Raw genomic sequence first — 19,577 nt, 5'->3', positions numbered from 1 at the left:
CAGCTCCCACCTCTCAATGCAAGGAGTCATATTGGTGTTCAGATTGCTAAAGATAGCAAGCACTGCTTGATCAGTAACAAAAGACACACAGATATTGGACAGAATGCAAAACAAATCAAACATTCTCTCCCAGTCAATAGATCCTGGTTAAATCCATTGTTCTTTTGTTCACCATGCCACCCCAGTTTAGATCCAGCCATATGTAAATCAGTCTTGACCCTGTGCCACAACAATCTCTGTACGCAATTTTGGATCAAAGTAAGCCATCACAGTAGCATGTTCAACTGTATGCTTAATCGTCTTGAAACTTTGATCACACTCCCGTGACCACTGAAATGAACCATTCTGTTTCGATAACTCTCTCAATGAGGCACTCACAGTGGCAAATCATGGATGTACCTGGAAAAGTAGCTGGCCATGCCAAGAAAAAAATGCAGTATGGTTCAATCTTGTGGAGGAGAGGTGGGTGACAAACCCTGAACCTTGGCTGGAACTGGAGTCATCCCTCCTTTTGAGAAAATTTGGCCAAAGAAGTTTTGCTTTGTTTTGTGAAATTTTCAATTTTCATAATTGAAGGTAAGACCTGCATCAGCAAGTAACTGGCACACTGGCACACTTGTGTAAGAGCTCTATCATGTTCCTTTTGTGTGGCCCCCAATATTAGTATATCATCACTGTAATTGAAAGCATGCATGACAGGCTGTATAATGCATCAAATGATATTTTGGAAAATGTCAGCAGCTAAAGACACTCCAAAACCCAATCTTTCGTATCTGAAAAAAACCAACATGAGTTCAAAAGGTAGTAATGTACCTGCAATTGTCTTCCAATTGGAGCTGATGATGTCCTTTTTTCAGATCAAGGTGCGAAAAGACTTTGGCACCATTCAACCGGGTAATCATATCAGCAATCTGCAACCCTGGGTGTCGTTCTCTTTTTTAACTTCTTTTCCAACAGCCTCTTGTAGAAGAAAGGCAATTCGATGATGTCATTGAGCAACAGGATGAATGTACTCATTAATGTGGAGCTGCACTTTCATTCTCTAAAGTTTTCTTAATCCATGAAACAATGACGCAAACTGATTCACTAAGTGGTGATGAACATTGACATTGTAATTGACAGAATTTAGTCCCACGTCTGCAGCACTGCTGAAGCTGAGCAAATATGCACTCAAGTGAGTGCTCTGAAGGACATGGATTGGGGCTTGTGCCTTCATCTATTTATGTTTCATAGTCACCATAAACGGACCTTGACTTTGAGGTGGTGTTAAGGCTGCCCATGTGTATACTTTGTTTTCGATAGTGTGAGACCGGGAACTGGAGACAGTTCATGGTACTTTTCAGCTGGCATGATATTTATCGACGCACCACTGTCTATGATAAAGGGTATGTAAAAACCATTAACCTCCGATTTGGTTTTGGGACAATGTCCAAATGAATGTCGTGATTTCACTAGTTTATTATTATCTGACTTGTATTCTTTATTGCAAGAAACCAGACATACATGCGCACCTCTTTCTGTAGTCAGCATCGACATCGCACACCCCTCTTCTTCACTGTCGCTCGACAGTGATCTCCAAGAACCTTTCAACGAGGAATTAGATGACAATAGGTCTCTTTACATTTCTAATTGCCTCAACTGATGTTTCCGTTTACTTTGGTGGGCATGACTGGAATTCCTCTGGAACTTTGTGGCAGCCAATTTATATTTCGACGTGACGAACTGGCAGCAATTTTGTCTTCGCAACGGGACTCACTCACTTTTTCTCTTACTTTGTAAGCTGTAACAAAATGATTCTTGTTACCACAGCCTTTACATATCTGCCCAATGGCAGGACATTTACCTTCATGTGGAAAAGAAAATCCACATCTGAAACACAGCTTCTTCTTCTTCAGTGATATCACTCTGTGGCATTCTACCCTATGTTTTTTCTTGCTTTTCATACTCAATGCTGATTCCCTCTGGGCTCCTCTGTCCTCCATGTCAGAGGCTTGTTTGTAGGCACGTTCTTCAGCTCTGGCAAGCATGAGCACATGCTCGAAACTTAGTGTTTAACCCCTTGAGTGCCCCGCCCTTTCCACGCCCTGTGCCGGGCGTTTCATTAGCGGGCGGGACTCATGACGAGATAGTCTCGTCATGGGCACAGCGCAACCGCGGCCCATGACGAGACCATCTCGTCATGGGCATTCAAGAGGTTAACTGAGCATTTAGCATCTGAAGGAATCAGACAGGCAACGATCTATGACTCTTAGACGAATAGCTTCTTCGTCATTTAATTAATTGAACTTACAGTGTTTGATAAGCATTTCAAATATTTCAACAAATTCATCCATTGTTTCACCATCTCTCTGTTTCTCCTGACTGAATACGTACCTTTCATAGTCAATGTTTGGCATCGGATTGAACTTGACGTTCAGTACCACCATGCTATCCTGGTAAGATAGTCTGTCCATCTGTGGTATCTTCTTTATCACTTCCTTTACTCCTTCTCCTCCTAAGTTCTTAAGACATTTTATAATCTTTTTTGTCATTGGTTATTTTTAGCGCATCAATGAAATCAACAAAGGTTTCGATCCAAGCATTCCATCAGGTGCGAAGACTGCTTTCTGGCGGTATCAAATGAAGACGGCGACTTTAAAAAAACTTCGGCATCACACTTTGTGCTGGTTCTTTCAGCTGCTGCCAGGATTATATGCTGTTCTGGCCGCACTTGACCTACAGTGTCTTCGGGTCCGGTGTAATCTCTGCAAGCATCAGCCCACTGACTAGTGCCCATCCGGAGCTGGTGAGGCACCATCTTCTTCTTTGAAGGTGAGTAGTGGTTTTGTCTCTTGCTTTTGGTATTCACTACTCTCAACCTTCTGCATTGTAGCTAGTTTTCTCTGACTTTAGCCTTCCTTTACGTTAATAAACTTTCCCTCACAGTGTTCTCATGCATTTGACTGCCAACACTTGTTGCACTTTCTGTACCTGGTTGATACTGCCTTTGATGTTTTCTAGCTGTATGAATGATGATTCTGTGTTATGTTGTGGCTTCGCTCTTTTTGTTTCAGTCATATTAGCAATTTCTTACTGACAATAAAGGAAACTTTCTGTGAGGCCTACACTTTCTTTAAAGGTCTTGTACTGGCTAGAGTTGTGCTTGAACTCCACATATGCCAATTATCGATTCTTCACTGCAACTGAGGCACACGTGGCACACACAAGCAGTTTGCTGGACCTCAGCAAACTCTCTGGGAGAGCACACTCAACTCTTCGGGTTCCGGGGTTTATGTATCCACTATCTCGTCACCAGACGTAGTGTACTCCCCAGCCTGGTAGCATGTAACTTAATTTCTCCAGACACAGAGCTTGGTATTACACCTCTTGATTCTCTAGAGTGTAACTGTTATCTGACACGAACTGCACCATTAATTTATTAACCACACTCAATTACTTACGCCACTAGAATATGGAGTCTGTTAGGGACCATAGGGGTGCCACGCTCTATAATACATAAGACACTGCAGGATGGATCTGCAGATTTACAGTTCAGAATAAAATGTAAACTCTTAATGCCAAGACGGGAACACTTTTTAAACATTAATTTCTCATAAACTACTAAACAGATTTACATCAAGGTACTTCCCAGAATAAAGTTGTACTTACTTATACTTTGGTCTATTGCATTGAGCTGTTTCTTTCTGTATCAAGGGGGAAAGAATTATATGGGAGTTACAATGTTGAATGTCACCCCCGATTGATGAATCTGTCTGAATCTTGCCATGTAAAACCCATTGTAGATTGTATGGTCAAATGTTTTATACGAATTTGGTGAACAGAGATAAAGTAATTAGCAAAAAACGTTTTTCCAGTGGAAAGTCTTTCCTATCCATAACAAGAATTACACAGGTGCTATTACTATCTGTCTATATATACGTTATGGTTAGGGTCTGCTTTCACGTGTTCACTTGTACAAAAACAGTGAAATTTGGCACTTATAGTTACCTAAGCTAACTATAACTTACGACCCTACAATGCACTGCTTATGACCTCATATTTTACATCACTCATTACATGGTCAATGATATCACTGATGACATCACTGATGACGCCTTCCAGTGAGTGTAGGAATGTTGTAAGAGTTTTTGATTGTTAAAAATATATCCTAATGTACTGTAAAACTTAAAGTGATGTACTAGGTGTACTACTAATGAGTGATACTACTTTTAATATATATCATGTGAGTGGCTGTGTGACTGTATGTATTCTTGAATAAATGGGTGTGTGAGTGTCTGTATAAGTGGTTGTGTAAGTAGCTGAAGGTGAGGGAGATGCTTTGTGAGTGGCTGTATTGGTGAGTGAGTAGGTGTCAGTGTCTCTATCAGTGTGTAAGTGGGTGTGTAGTGACTGTATGGGTGAGTGAGTGGATGTCTGAATGGCTGTATGAGTAGGTGACTGGGTGTGTAAGTGGCTGTTTGAGTAGGTATTTCATTTATTGACCTTGTGTGTGAGTGACAGTATTGGACAGTGAGCATCTGGGTGAATGGCTATATTTGTGAGTACAGGAATGTGTGAGTGCTTGTATGGATGTGTCAATGGGAATGTAAGTGGTTGCGTGAGTGATTGTATGAGTGCTCCTATGAGTGAGTGAGTGAGTGGCTGTGTTGAGAGACCGATTAGGTGAGTGAGTGGGTGTGTGAGTCTGTAGGCAAATATGTGGGTGTGTGAGTATCTCTATAGGTGAGTGAGTAGTTATGTGGCTGGCTGTATAGGTGAGTAACTGGTTGTATGAGTGGCTGTATGGGTGAGTGAATGGTTGTATGAGTGGTTGTACGAGTGAGTGAGTGGGTGTGTGAGTGGCTCTATGGAGGAGTGAGTGGGTGTGTAAGTACTGGTATAGGTCTGTGAATGGGTATGTCAGTTGTTGTATGGGTGTGTGAGTGGGCATAAAAGAGGTTGTATGGGGGTGTGAGTAGGTGTGGGAGTGGATCTGTAGATGATGAAATCAGTGATGTCATTTGAGATGTCATCAGTGATGTCACTGACCATGTCATGAGCGATGTAATATGCGAGGTCATAAGCAGTGCATTACAGCGGCGTATGTTACAGTTAGCTTAAGTAACTATAACTGCCAAATTTCACTGGTTTTGTACAAGCGAAATCTGACCCTAACTATAACGTCCTGTAACCTTTGGTTTTTACAGAAAATTTCAAGGTTTTTTTAAATTCTATTTCGTTACTATAACTTCCCTAAAACCTTTGTTTTTTTCAGTGAATATATATATGCGCTGTGAATCCTGTAGCCAATATCGAATCCGATGCCAGTTCCCTCACCTCACTCCAAAACCCAATCTTTTGTATCTGAAAAAACCAACATGAGTTGAAAAGGTGGTAATGTACCTGCAATTGTCTTCCAATTGGAGCTGATGATGTCCTTTTTTCAGATCAAGGTGCGAAAAGACTTTGGCACCATTCAACTGGGTAATCATATCAGCAATCTGCAACCCTGGGTGTCGTTCTCTTTTTTGACTTCTTTTTCAACAGCCTCTTGTAGAAGAAAGGCAATTCGATGATGTCATTGAGCAACAGGATGAATGTACTCATTAATGTGGAGCTGCACTTTCATTCTCTTAAGTTTTCTTAATCCATGAAACAATGACACAAACTGATTCACTAAGTGGTGATGAACATTGACATTGTAATTGACAGAATTTAGTCCCACGTCTGCAGCACTGCTGAAGCTGAGCGAATATGCACTCAACCAAGTGCTCTGAAGGACATGGATTGGGGCTTGTGCCTTCGTCTATTTATGTTTCATAGTCACCATAAATGGACCTTAACTTTGAGGTGGTGTTGAGGCTGCCCATGTGTATGCTGTGTTTTCGATAGTGTGAGACCGGGAACTGGAGACAGTTCATGGTACTTTTCAGCTGGCATGATATTTATCGACGCACCACTGTCTATGATAAAGAGTATATAAAAACCATTAACCTCCGATTTGGTTTTGGGACAATGTCCAAATGAATGTCGTGATTTCACTAGTTTATTATTATCTGACTTGTATTCTTTATTGCAAGAAACCAGACATGCATGCGCACATCTTTCTGTAGTCAGCATCAACATCGCACACCCCTCTTCTTCACTGTCGCTCGACAGTGATCTCCAAGAACCTTTCAACGAGGAATTAGATGACAATAGGTCTCTTTCCATTTCTAATTGCCTCAACTGATGTTTCCGTTTACTTTGGTGGGCATGACTGGAATTCCTCTGGAACTTTGTGGCCGCCAATTTACATTTCGACGTGACGAACTGGCAGCAATTTTGTCTTCGCAAAGTGACTCACTTACTTTTTCTCTTACTTTGTAAGCTGTAACAAAATGATTCTTGTTACCACAGCCTTTACATATCTGCCCAATGGCAGGACATTTACCTTCATGTGGAAAAGAAAATCCACATCTGAAACACAGCTTCTTCTTCTTCAGAGATATCACTCTGTGGCCTTCTACCCTATGTTTTTTCTTGCTTTTCATACTCAATGCTGATTCCCTCTGGGCTCCTCTGTCCTCCATGTCAGAGACTTGTTTGTAAGCACGTTCTTCAGCTCTGGCAACCATGAGCACATGCTCTAAACTGAGTGTTTAACTGAGCATTTAGCATCTGAAGGAATCAGACAGGCAACGATCTATGACTCTTAGAGGAATAGCTTCTTCATCATTTAATTAATTGAACTTACAGTGTTTGATAAGCATTTCAAATATTTCAACAAATTCATCCATTGTTTCACCATCTCTCTGTTTCTCCTGACTGAATGTGTACCTTTCATAGTCAATGTTTGGCATCGGATTGAACTTGACGTTCAGTACCACCATGCCATCCTGGTAAGATAGTCTGTCCATCTGTGGCATCTTCTTTATCACATCCTTTACTCCTTCTCCTCCTAAGTTCTTAAGACATTTTATGATCTTTTTTGTCATTGGTTATTTTTAGCGCATCAATGAAATCAACAAAAGTTTCGATCCAAGCATTCCATCAGGTGCCAAGACTCTGCTTTCTGGCGGTATCAAATGAAGACGGCGACTTTAAAAAAACTTCGGCATCACACTTTGTGCTGGTTCTTTCAGCTGCTGCCAGGATTATATGCTGTTCTGGCCGCACTTGACCTACAGTGTCTTTGGGTCCGGTGTAATCTCTGCAAGCATCAGCCCACTGACTAGTGCCCATCCGGAGGTGGTGAGGCGCCATCTTCTTCTTTGAAGGTGAGTAGTGGTTTTGTCTCTTGCTTTTGGTATTCACTACTGTCAATCTTCTGCATTGTAGCTAGTTTTCTCTGACTTTAGCCTTCCTTTACGTTTATAAACTTTCCCTCACAGTGTTCTCATGCATTTGACTGCCAACACTTGTTGCACTTTCTGTACCTGGTTGATACTGCCTTTGACGTTTTCTAGCTGTATGAATGATGATTCTGTGTTATGTTGTGGCTTCGCTCTTTTTGTTTCAGTCATGGTAGCAATTTCTGACTGACAATAAATGAAACTTTCTGTGAGGCCTACACTTTCTTTAAAGGTCTTGTACTGGCTAGAGTTGTGCTTGAACTCCACATATGTCGATTCTTCACTGCAACTGAGGCACACGTGGCACACACAAGCAGTTTGCTGGACCTCAGCAAACTCTCTGGGAGAGCACACTCAACTCTTCGGGTTCCGGGGTTTATGTATCCACTATCTCGTCACCAGACGTAGTGTCCTCCCCAGCCTGGTAGCATGTAACTTAATTCCTTCAGACACAGAGCTTGGTATTACACCTCTTGATTCTCTAGAGTGTAAGTGTTAACTGACACGAACTGCACCATTAATTTATTAACCACACTCAATTACTTACGCCACTAGAATATGGAGTCCGTTAGGGACCATAGGGGTGCCACGCTCTATAATACATAAGACACTGCAGGATGGATCTGCAGATTTACAGTTCAGAATAAAATGTAAACTCTTAATGCCAAGACGGGAACACTTTTTAAACATTAATTTCTCATAAACTACTAAACAGATTTACATCAAGGTACTTCCCAGAATAAAGTTGTACTTACTTATACTTTGGTCTATTGCATAGAGCTGTTTTTTTCTGTATCAAGGGGGAAAGAATTATACGGGAGTTGCAATGTTGAATGTCACCCCCGATTGATGAATCTGTCTGAATCTTGCCATGTAAAACCCATTGTAGATTGTTTGGTCAAATGTTTTAAACGAATTTGGTGAACAGAGATAAAGTCATTAGCAAAAAACGTTTTTCCAGTGGAAAGTCTTTCCTATCCATAACAAGAATTACACAGGTGCTATTACTATCTGTCTATATATACGTTATGGTTAGGGTCTGCTTTCACTTGTTCACTTGTACAAAAACAGTGAAATTTGGCACTTATAGTTACCTAAGCTAACTATAACTTACGACCCTACAATGCACTGCTTATGACCTCACATTTTACATCACTCATTACATGGTCAATGATATCACTGATGACGCCTTCCAGTGAGTGTAGGAATGTTGTAAGAGTTTTTAATTGTTAAACATATATCCTAATGTACTGTAAAACTTAAAGTGGTGTACTAGGTGTACTACTAATGAGTGATACTACTTTTAATATATATCATGTGAGTGGCTGTGTGACTGTATGTATTCTTGAATAAATGGGTGTGTGAGTGTCTGTATAAGTGGTTGTGTAAGTAGATGAAGGTGAGGGAGATGCTTTGTGAGTAGCTGTATTGGTGAGTGAGTAGGTGTCAGTGTCTCTATCAGTGTGTAAGTGGGTGTGTAGTGACTGTATGGGTGAGTGAGTGGATGTCTGAATGGCTGTATGAGTAGGTGACTGGGTGTGTAAGTGGCTGTTTGAGTAGGTATTTCATTTATTGACCTTGTGTGTGAGTGACAGTATTGGACAGTGAGCATCTGGGTGAATGGCTATATTTGTGAGTACAGGAATGTGTGAGTGCTTGTATGGATGTGTCAATGGGAATGTAAGTGGTTGCGTGAGTGATTGTATGAGTGCTCCTATGAGTGAGTGAGTGAGTGGCTGTGTTGAGAGACCGATTAGGTGAGTGAGTGGGTGTGTGAGTCTGTAGGCAAATATGTGGGTGTGTGAGTATCTCTATAGGTGAGTGAGTGGTTATGTGGCTGGCTGTATAGGTGAGTAACTGGTTGTATGAGTGGCTGTATGGATGAGTGAATGGTTGTATGAGTGGTTGTACGAGTGAGTGAGTGGGTGTGTGAGTGGCTCTATGGAGGAGTGAGTGGGTGTGTAAGTACTGGTATAGGTCTGTGAATGGGTATGTCAGTTGGTGTATGGGTGTGTGAGTGGGCAATAAAGAGGTTGTATGGGGGTGTGAGTAGGTGTGGGAGTGGTTCTGTAGATGATGACATCAGTGATGTCATTTGAGATGTCATCAGTGATGTCACTGACCATGTCATGAGCGATGTAATATGTGAGGTCATAAGCAGTGCATTGCAGGGGCGTATGTTACAGTTAGCTTAAGTAACTATAACTGCCAAATTTCACTGGTTTTGTACAAGCGAAATCTGACCCTAACTAGAACGTCCCTGTAACCTTTGGTTTTTACAGTAAATTTCAAGGTTTTTTAAATTCTATTTTGTTACTATAACTTCCCTAAAACCTTTGTTTTTTTCAGTGAATACATATATGCGCTGTGAATCCTGTAGCCAATATTGAATCCGATGCCAGTTCCCTCACCTCGAATAGGCAGTCTGATGACGGTGGACCAAGTACATCAGGAGTACCAACAACAGGTGATACAAATCTTACTCCAGCAGAGGAACTGAATTTTCTTCGGCAGGACAGGAGGCAGACCTTGCGCCCCCGCAATCTTCCAAGGAGAAGTAGCAATCAACGCAGGAGGGAGAGGAGGTGCAGGCATCAGCACCAATACCAACAGAGGGAATGCAAACAAAAAATGGAGACGGTAGTCCAAACAGTCCTTAATACAGTCATCAATCTCACAGAGTCAGTACTCACTTTAGCCGAAACACAACTTTTATCTTAAGGCTTAACATACTTTCCTGTGAGTAATTTTTCATATAATCAATCAGGAATTGATGTTTTTAAGTTTATTAGAAAATTGAAGTTAATCAAATATTTTCAATTGAATACATTTTCAACTACCTCCAGTGATACCTCCTCGGCAAATAATTCAGATACCAACTTACAAGTCAAGGTCATTCCAACTTTACAGTTGTTGCAATCCATGTCCAATGAGAATAGCACCCCACGTAAATCAACATAGCAAGTGATGTCTATAATGGGCATTAATACCAGTACACCAGCAACTAGCCCCTTTCGCCCACCATCAACATTTTTACCACTCATGCCGAAAGATGCTGTTGACGCTTTTAGTGACCGAGTAGCGGAGGAATTAAAACATCTTAATTGTACAATGAATCGAGAGCAACAACATAGAAAATTCAAACAAGTTCAGTGCCATGCCTTAATCCAGAAATTAAAAAACAATCACAACATCATTGTGAATAAATCTGATAATGGCGGAAACATCGTTTTATGATCAAAGAATCAGTACCTGTAAGAGGCTAACAGACACCTATCAGATCCTTTGTGTTATAGAAAAGCCTCCAAACAAGAGATACGTACTATCCAGGACAAAGTGTCACAACCTTTATCCCAATGGAAGAGGCAGGGACTGTTAACTAAGGAGGAATTGAATTTTCTAGAAGTTGAATATTCTGTTACACCCGTCCTCTATTTCATTCCGAAAGTACATCAAAAAGTGGTCCCAATTCCAGGAAGACCAATCATTTCAGCCAGGAAGAGCATGATGGAAATGATATCCAAATATGTAGACTACTTTCTACAGCCTCGTGTCATCGGGTTGCCATCATTTGTGAAAGACACATCAGACTTCCTCAGAAAAATCAAGAACGTTAAATGGCAATCCAACTTTTTGCTTGTAGTAATGGATATTGAATCCTAATATATATGAGTATTCATCATTCAGATGGATTATCTGCAGTAAAGCATTATTTGGACAATAGACCTATCCATTTACAGGAGCATAAATGCATGTTAATCAAAATGATTGAGCTATGCCTGTTTAACAATTACTTCTTGTTCAATAAGTAGGCATAGCAACAGCTGAGAGGTGCCGCTATGCTTCTCCCCCAGCTATTCATGTCTTCATATTGGCTGGTGGGAGGAGCATGTCCTCAGAATACAACATTTGACACATTGGGAGACTCATGTAAAACACTATTGGCAGTACATTGATGACAGTTGTATGATTTGCGAAGGTAGTAGAAAGGAGGCTATGAAATTTGTAACAGCGATCAATATCAACTCGCAAAATCTAAGATTCACTGCTTCTGCAAGTGACACGAGTGTAGAATTCTTGGACGTGCTCATATACATCAATGAGGGGCAGATTCAGACTAAGTTGCACTGCAAAAAAAACGTGGGTAACTCCATTTTGCATCCGGAGAGTTCACATCCCCGTCACTTAATACAGAGCATACCATACGGGGAGTTCTTACAAATTCGCCGTATTTGTAGCTTGAATACCGACTTAAATGAGTGTCAGCAGGATGCTTTTGAACGTTTTTTAAGTCGAGGGTACAAAAGGTCTATGTTAGTTCGAGCCCTGAGCAAAGCAAATGAAAATTCCAGGGAAGAAATACTAATACCCAAAATTGAACGCCAGGCAGCTGAAGTTCCCTCAATTGATGACACTACATTTAGCAAGCAAGAACGTAAAATCCGTCCGATGATCTATTCCCAATGGCCCATAGTATTAACTGATTTGACCCTCAAACCAATCTTGCCACCCTTACCGGCCATTACATTCAGGAGGGCTCCCTCAATGAGGGATGCCTTAGTTAAGAGTAGCCCTGAATTGACATCTAAGACTACTTGGCTAGCTAACAATGAAAAGAAACTCCCTTTGTGACCTATATTTTTTTCAAAGATCAAAAATCACATACAACATGGGCTAACCAACTATATCATACCACCAGTGTGCTTCAAAAAGAGGAAACACTTGTATAATTTAACACTATAGTCATTGTTTATTTGACCTCATTTTTATATTTTACAAATATATACATTTTTCTTAGCTTATTTTCTCCTTTTTTTTAGTACAAAAATATTATTTGCAACATGTACATACAGATAAACACAATTTTAATATACAAAATAGAATACAATACAATCTACCAAAATAATCCCCTGAGTGAAAGATCATATACAGAATTCATACATACTGCAACATAAGCATGCACTCTCATATCAAGTCATACAACATACACTAATACGGTTATCTGGGAAGTAGGAGACCAAGATTACACTATCTCCACTACCAGTTATAATGACTGCATACAGCAGGATCTGAACATTATTGGTTGGCGTGCGTTTCGGTGGTAAAAAGGATGATCACACCACTTTCCTCAGGACCTTAGCCAGATGCCAAAACCCCAAAACACCCTGGGTATACTTATATTCTAAATAAAACATAGGCTCAGCAAAGAAGGACAATGCCTATTAAAGTCTGCTTGTGCAGTGTCTAGTAGCTGATAATTCACATTCTAAATGACCTCGCGTATGGTGTGCAATTGATTAAAAAAACATCTATGGTGTATGTCCGCCGTGAAGGTTCCCTCATAGTGTAGCCAAATGCCAATCAAAATCGATCATGCGATAATTTGATGATATACTGCACCGTTTTGTATATGTTCCAAATTTTATTTATGAATTCATCATGGCCAGTTCTGATAAGGTTCAAGATAAGGGGCAACACAGGTGTAGGTTGGTTAATAGTGAAGGGGCCCAAAAGTGGCCCTGCGAGATGGGTCCGGCCATTACATTCAGGAGAGCTCCCTCAATGAGCGATGCCTTAGTTAAGAGTAGCCCTGTATTGACATCTAAGACTACTTGGCTAGCTAAACCAGAGTTTTACAAGTGGAACTCGTGCCGTGCGTGTACGTTTGGCACAAATTTAACAGATTATCTGACAGCGTTCAGTACGAAATCGATCCCTATAAAGAATTATTTGACCTGTCGTACTGCCATATACGTATTACGTTGCACCTGTGTGCTTCAGTACATAGGGAGCACTGAGCTCCCTGTGCATAAACGGATTTTACAACACATAAGGGCAATTGTAATTTCGGACCCCAATTACCATGTTGCCAGACATTTCAAGCTGGTGCACCAGAATAAGCTCAAGTATTTGGAATATTCTGTGTTAGGGGCTGTACCCATACCCGGACGGGGTGGGAATCGTGAAAAGAGCCTTCGCCAACTTAAAACTCATTTTATTCTGGCACTTGATACTAAGATGCCAAATGGCTTAAATACAAGTAAGGATATGCACAACTTCCTCTAGGCCATTCGAGCACATAAGCATCTCAGTCGGGATGTCATTATTTTACATCATGATATGCTATGAGGACAACAACATTCTTGATGTTTTTAGTCCCAAGATGAATTTCTCAATAATCATAGTTATTCAGTCTAAGTTTTGTACAAAATTAGGGAGAGAATATATCTGTTCCCATGTATATCAAGGTTCACTTTGTTATAGGTATTTATGAAAGTAGCACTTGCCCTTTATTAATGTTTAGCTTTAGATTGCAATTCATGGCTTGGCCGCTAAGTTATATTCATAGTATTTGCACAGTATGTTTGCACTAGGCAGTTGGCCTTTTTTGCACATGAGCACAGCACTTTAAGTATAGAACAGACGGTATATACATAAGATTGGTTGGCCGACAAACTTTCAACGTGCCTGTTCACTGAAGTAGTTACTAATCGAAGTTCAATTTTGTTGAGTGTAATGGGACTGACTATTTCCTATTTCTCTTCTTTTTTATCTCTATTTTGTATATTTTTTATAACAAATAATGTTCTAGTCAGATGGAAGGATTGAGGCAGGCTGCGAGCACTAGCACTTTAACATTACTATTGAACCTGGAAAAAGCAACTATAGAATGTCCTAGTATTTTAGAAATATTGAGGCTTTATATCAGCGCTAGCACCTCAAACCTATCATTGAACTCCAAAAATAATAGTTATAATATATGTAGAGATACTGTAAGATTCAGTTTATAACTACGAGTATGTTTTGCACGTTTAGTTTAAGGCTTGAAATTTGCAACCTGAATATGGTCTTTTATATGTCGTTTTATAATATAGTTTTTGCTTGATCTATTTATTGTATGTATACACAGATATAGACATGGAAAAGATTACGATATTTGGGAGTAAAGTAACAGTCTGTTATCTTTTTTCACTAACTTGGCTTAAATGTTTAATAGTCAATAGTGCACATATTCTATTTATTTTGTTCCCTGTCATGTGGTGGTTCATGTGATCAAGATCGCGTTACAAGATCGAAACACGTGATGGCAGGCACCATGCCTGAGCATCATTGGAGTTTCTAATCTAAGCAAACTAAAGCAAAGCACTGCGGAAAGGAATTGTTGGAGTCGTGCATTACTTCACCGTGAAAGACGGGCCGGGAGTTGTCGTTACATTTGATATATATATATATCCTTTCACTTCTTCAGAAACGCTGGGACACATAAAGCGTCGGTGCATCATAGGGACCGAGGTTGCCCAATAATTCACATCATTCTCACCATGCTCTGCTGCACGTGTGGACTCCATCCAGAATTAATCACCAACTTCATGATCAATCGAAGGAGATTTATTTAAATAGCATAAAGCCAGAAAGATCAACCTACGCGCTTCGGTAATTAGTTGTAGAAACAAAAATACATATAAACAAACATCAAAAGTAACGTGCATAAACACAGACAGTAGACTTAAGCTTCAAAGTGAAAACGGCGGCCATCTTATAATGGTTACCTACAACAAATAAAGTTTCATTGTCCTTGTGCCCCAAAAGATCATATAAGATTACAGTTAAAACGTGCAGCCATGGCCCAATTAATTCAGACACGTTGTTGTAATCACAACGAAATAAGTTCCAATCATTCGGCTTTATCTTTGTTTCGTCAGTGTTATAATTATTTAGTCAATGTTGGAATTTATTAACTTAATCAGTCCGCCCCTCAATAAGGCTGAACCTTCAATGCCATGCACAATAACTCAATAGCTTAATAATTTCTGCCCCCTTCACCAGAATGGTTCCATAATATCTCGTACTTGCATAATTAGGAAAAAATTGGTGAAAAGGCCTATGACTGAGCATATTAAATCTTGTGCTTTCATCGGGAATTACTACATTGTATATTCTTCACAATGCATATATAGCTACATGTATACAGTCCCCAGTGGGTTGATACACCATTGAATCTATGTAAAATATATCATGCTATACAAAATAGACATACAATACTCATTATTAATACAGGAGACTGTAGTAAATGAGGAAATTAGGAAACTTCATAACAAATAAGTCTCCCAAGATGGCCACCAGAGAGAAAAGAGCCCAAATGTAGCACAAATATTACCCAGATGTAGCCCAAGTATAGCCCAATGACAGAATGTCCCAGAGTGTTCTAAAGAACAACTAGAGCGCTAACAGTCTTACTTATGACAAAAGGATGGCACACCTGAAGCCATCTTGATTGGAATAAAGTGTTAACACTTAAAACATTTAATTTGAAAAGGAACAAAATGAGGGGGTTTATTTTCGCATAGAAATTATGATTAGTGCTGCAGAAAAAAAAATTAGGGCACATTTTGACTTCTCAAATCCTCTTCTATTTCATTAAAAGATTCTGACATGCAGACTGAAACATGCACTTTGAATACCAGCAGCAGACTTCCCTGGTGAGCAGTAGCTTTATTACAGTGATCTAATGAGCAACTAGAGTGCTACCATTCAGAATTTATGGCAAATGTGTGACACATCTGAATGCCTTCTTGATGGAACCAAAGTAAACAAGCATTGAAAATACAATAGGTCTCGCCCTCGTTTAATTTACAGCAATTCTGTTTGTAATTAGGTGGCTTTTTAGCTTTGCTTGTATTAGTGTTTTTCAAACTTTCATGTACATTACATGCATATGTATGCATATATGTATATGTATGCATGCATTTATATTTTTATTTATATAGATATGCAGATTATATATCTGTTTATATATGTATGTGAATATATATATGTACATACATATATATAAATGCATGTGCATATGTGTGTGTGTAGAGAGAGGTAGAGAGGTAGATGGGTAGAGGTAGAGTTGTAGAGGTAGAGGTGTAGAGGTAGAGTAGTAGTGAGTGAGTAGTAGAGAGTATTAGAGAGTGAGTATTAGAGAGTGAGTAGTAGAGAGTGAATAGTAGAGAGCAGTAGAGAGTAGTAGAGAGTGAGTAGTAGAGAGTAGTAGAGAGTGAGTAGTAGAGAGTGAGTAGTAGAGACTAGTAGAGAGTGAGTAGCAGAGAGAGAGTATTAAAGAGTAGTAGAGAGTGAGAAGTAGAGAGTAGTAGAGAGTGAGTAGTAGAGAGTGAGTAGTAGAGTGAGTAGTAGAGTGAGTAGTAGAGAGTGAGTAGTAGAGAGAGAGTAGTTGGGAGTGAGGAGTAGAGAGTAGTAGAGAGTAGTAGAGAGTGAGTAGTAGAGAGTGAGTAGTAGTTAGAGAGTAGTAGAGAGTGAGTAGTACAGAGTAGTAGAGAGTGAGTAGTAGAGAGTGAGTTGTAGAGAGAGAGTAGTAGAGAGTAGTAGAGTAGTAGAGAGTGAGTAGTAGAGAGTAGTGGAGTAGTAGAGAGTGAGTAGTAGAGAGTAGTAGAGAGTGAGTAGTAGAGTGAGTACTAGAGAGTAGTAGAGAGTGAGTAGTAGAGAACAAGTAGTAGAGTGTCTAGTAGAGAGTGAGTAGTAGAGATTAGTAGAGAGTGAGTAGTAGAGAGAGTAGTAGAGAGTGAGAAGCAGAGAGAGTAAAAGAGAGTAGTAGAGAGTGAGTAGTAGAGTGAGTAGTAGAGAGTAGTTGAGAGCGAGTAGTAGAGAGTAGTAGAGTGAGTAGTAGAGAGTTAGTATTAGAAGTATTAGAGAGAGAGTAGTAGAGAGTGAGTAGTAGACTAGTAGAGAGTGAGTGGTAGAGAGTAGTAGAGTGAGTAGTAGAGAATAGTAGAGAGTGAGTAGTAGAGCGAGTAGTAGAGAGTAGTAGAGTAGTAGAGAGTGAGTAGTAGAGAGTGAGTAGTAGAGAGTAGTAGAGTAGTAGAGAGTGAGTAGTAGAGAGTGAGTATTAGAGAGAGAGTAGTAGAGAGTGAGTAGTAGAGAGTGAGTAGTGGAGAGTGAGTAGTAGAGAGTGAGTAGTAGAGAGAGAGTACTAGAGAGTGAGTAGTAGAGTAGTAGAGAGTGAGTGGTAGAGAGTAGTAGAGAGTAGTAGAGAGAGTAGTAGAGAGTAGTAGAGTAGTAGAGAGTGAGTAGTAAAGAGTGAGTAGTAGAGAGAGTAGTAGAGATTAATAGAGTAGTAGAGAGTGAGTAGTAGAGAGTGAGTAGTAGAGAGCGAGAAGTAGAGAGTGAGTAGTGGAGAGTGAGTAGTAGAGAGCGAGTAGTAGAGAGTGAGTAGTGGAGAGTGAGTAGTAGAGAGTGAATAGTAGAGAGTGAGTAGTAGAGTGAGAGTAGTAAAGAGTGAGTAGTAGAGAGTAGTAGAGTAGGTAGTAGATGTCCTTCACATCTAACATGGGCTTCAATTAGAATTCCATAGAGCATATTATCAAGCCCATTATCTCCGTTTTAGCGGCAGTTTTCTGCCGCTAAAGCGGCGATAATTTTATCGCCTGGCTTGATAATAAGCCCCCTGGTTCACTGGCTCTAGAGCAGTTCTGCTGACCTAGTTCTTAGGCTCTAGAGCAGCTCTGCTGACCTGGTTCTCTGCCTCTACAACAGCTCTGCTGACCTGGTTCTCTGGCTCTAAAGCAGCTCTGCTGACCCGGTTTTATGGCGCTAAAGCAGTTCTGCTGACCTGGTTCTCTGGCTCTAGAGCAGCTCTGCTGTCCTTGTCCCTTGGCTCTAAAGCAGCTCTACTGACCTGGTTTCTCTGGCTCTACAGCAGCTCTGCTGACCTGGTTCTCTGGCTCTAGAGCAGCTCTGCTGACCAGGTTCTTAGGCTCTAGAGTAGCTCTGCTGACCTGGTTCTCTGGCTCTAAAGCAGCTCTGCTGACCTGGTTCTATGGCTCTAAAGCAGCTCTGCTGACCTGGTTCTCTGGCTCTAAAGCAGCTCTGCAGACCTGGTTCTCTGGCTCTAGAGCAGCTCTGCTGACCTGGTTCTCTGGCTCTAAAGCAGCTCTGCTGACCTGGTTCTCTCCCTCTAAAGAGCTCTGCTGACCTGGTTCTCTGGCTCTAAAGCAGTTCTGCTGACCTGGTTCTCTGCCTCTAGAGCATCTCTGCTGACCTGGTTTCTCTGGCTCTACAGCAGCTCTGCTGACCCAGTTCTCGGCCTCTAGAGCAGCTCTGCTGACCTGGGTCTCTGGCTCTAGAGCACCCCTGCTGACCTGGTCTCTGGTTCTAGAGCAGCTCTGCTGACCTGCTTCTTAGGCTCTAGAGCAGCTCTGCTGACCTGGTTCTCTGGCTCTACAACAGCTCTGGTGACCTGGTTTCTCTGGCTCTACAGCAGCTCTGCTGACCTGGTTCTCTGCACTCACAATGCACGCACCCGACTTTGCGAAAATATATTTAAAAATAATATACGTTTATTATAAGTACAAATATATTATTTTTATGAATATCTTAGATAATCTCTTGCCCTAATATGTATATTAAAGACACATACATATCATTTTGGAACATCAATTTTATTTGTGGGAGTCGTGCACCCAGCGCGCCCCAGCATGTATATAACGTCACGCGGGACCCGCAACCACGCAAGCATCTCATACCATAATGCGCATGTGTTGCGAATGCGCGGGAGCAGGAGTGGCGGACTGGTCGCATACCAATCGCGCACATCACGTAATATTAAATGTATATGATGTAACTGAAAAACACGCAGCCGTCGCACACCGTATGCGGATCCTTCACGACTTTTCTAAAATGGCGGCAAGAATGCACGCACCCACCGTGATGTGTACGCTTTAAATGCGCGATTGGAATTTTATTTTTTTAAAGAAAATTATATAAATATATTAAAATAAAAAATGAAAACAAGAAAATTAATCAATATTTCTGTTTGAATTTTTTTGTACATTTTGTTTGCAATTTTCAGAAAAATAGATAATTTTATTTAATGAATAAAATATTTATAAATAAGCAGTTAAAAAACAGTAGAAAATCAGTACAAAAAATAGGTATTACTACTATCACACTTAAAAATTAGCATTTAAAAAACCTTTGAAATTCACTGAAAAAAACATAGGTTTCAGAGACGTTATAGTTAGAAATTAGCATTTAAAAAAGCTTTGAAATTCACTGAAAAAACCATAGGTTTCAGAGACGTTATAGTTAGATATTAGCATTTAAAAAACCTTAGAAATTCACAGAAAAAACCATAAGTTTCAGGGGTGTTATAGTTAGCTGGCTATTTCCCTCGTACAAAACCATAGAAATTCCTCAGTTATAGTTAGTTCTGCTAACTATAACTCACGTGCCCGCAATGCACTGCTGATGATGTCACATATTCCA

Source organism: Triturus cristatus, chromosome 6, assembly GCF_964204655.1.
Source record: "Triturus cristatus chromosome 6, aTriCri1.1, whole genome shotgun sequence".
In the NCBI taxonomy this organism is placed as follows: Eukaryota; Metazoa; Chordata; class Amphibia; order Caudata; family Salamandridae; genus Triturus; species Triturus cristatus.
This window is presented reverse-complemented; position numbering follows the sequence as displayed.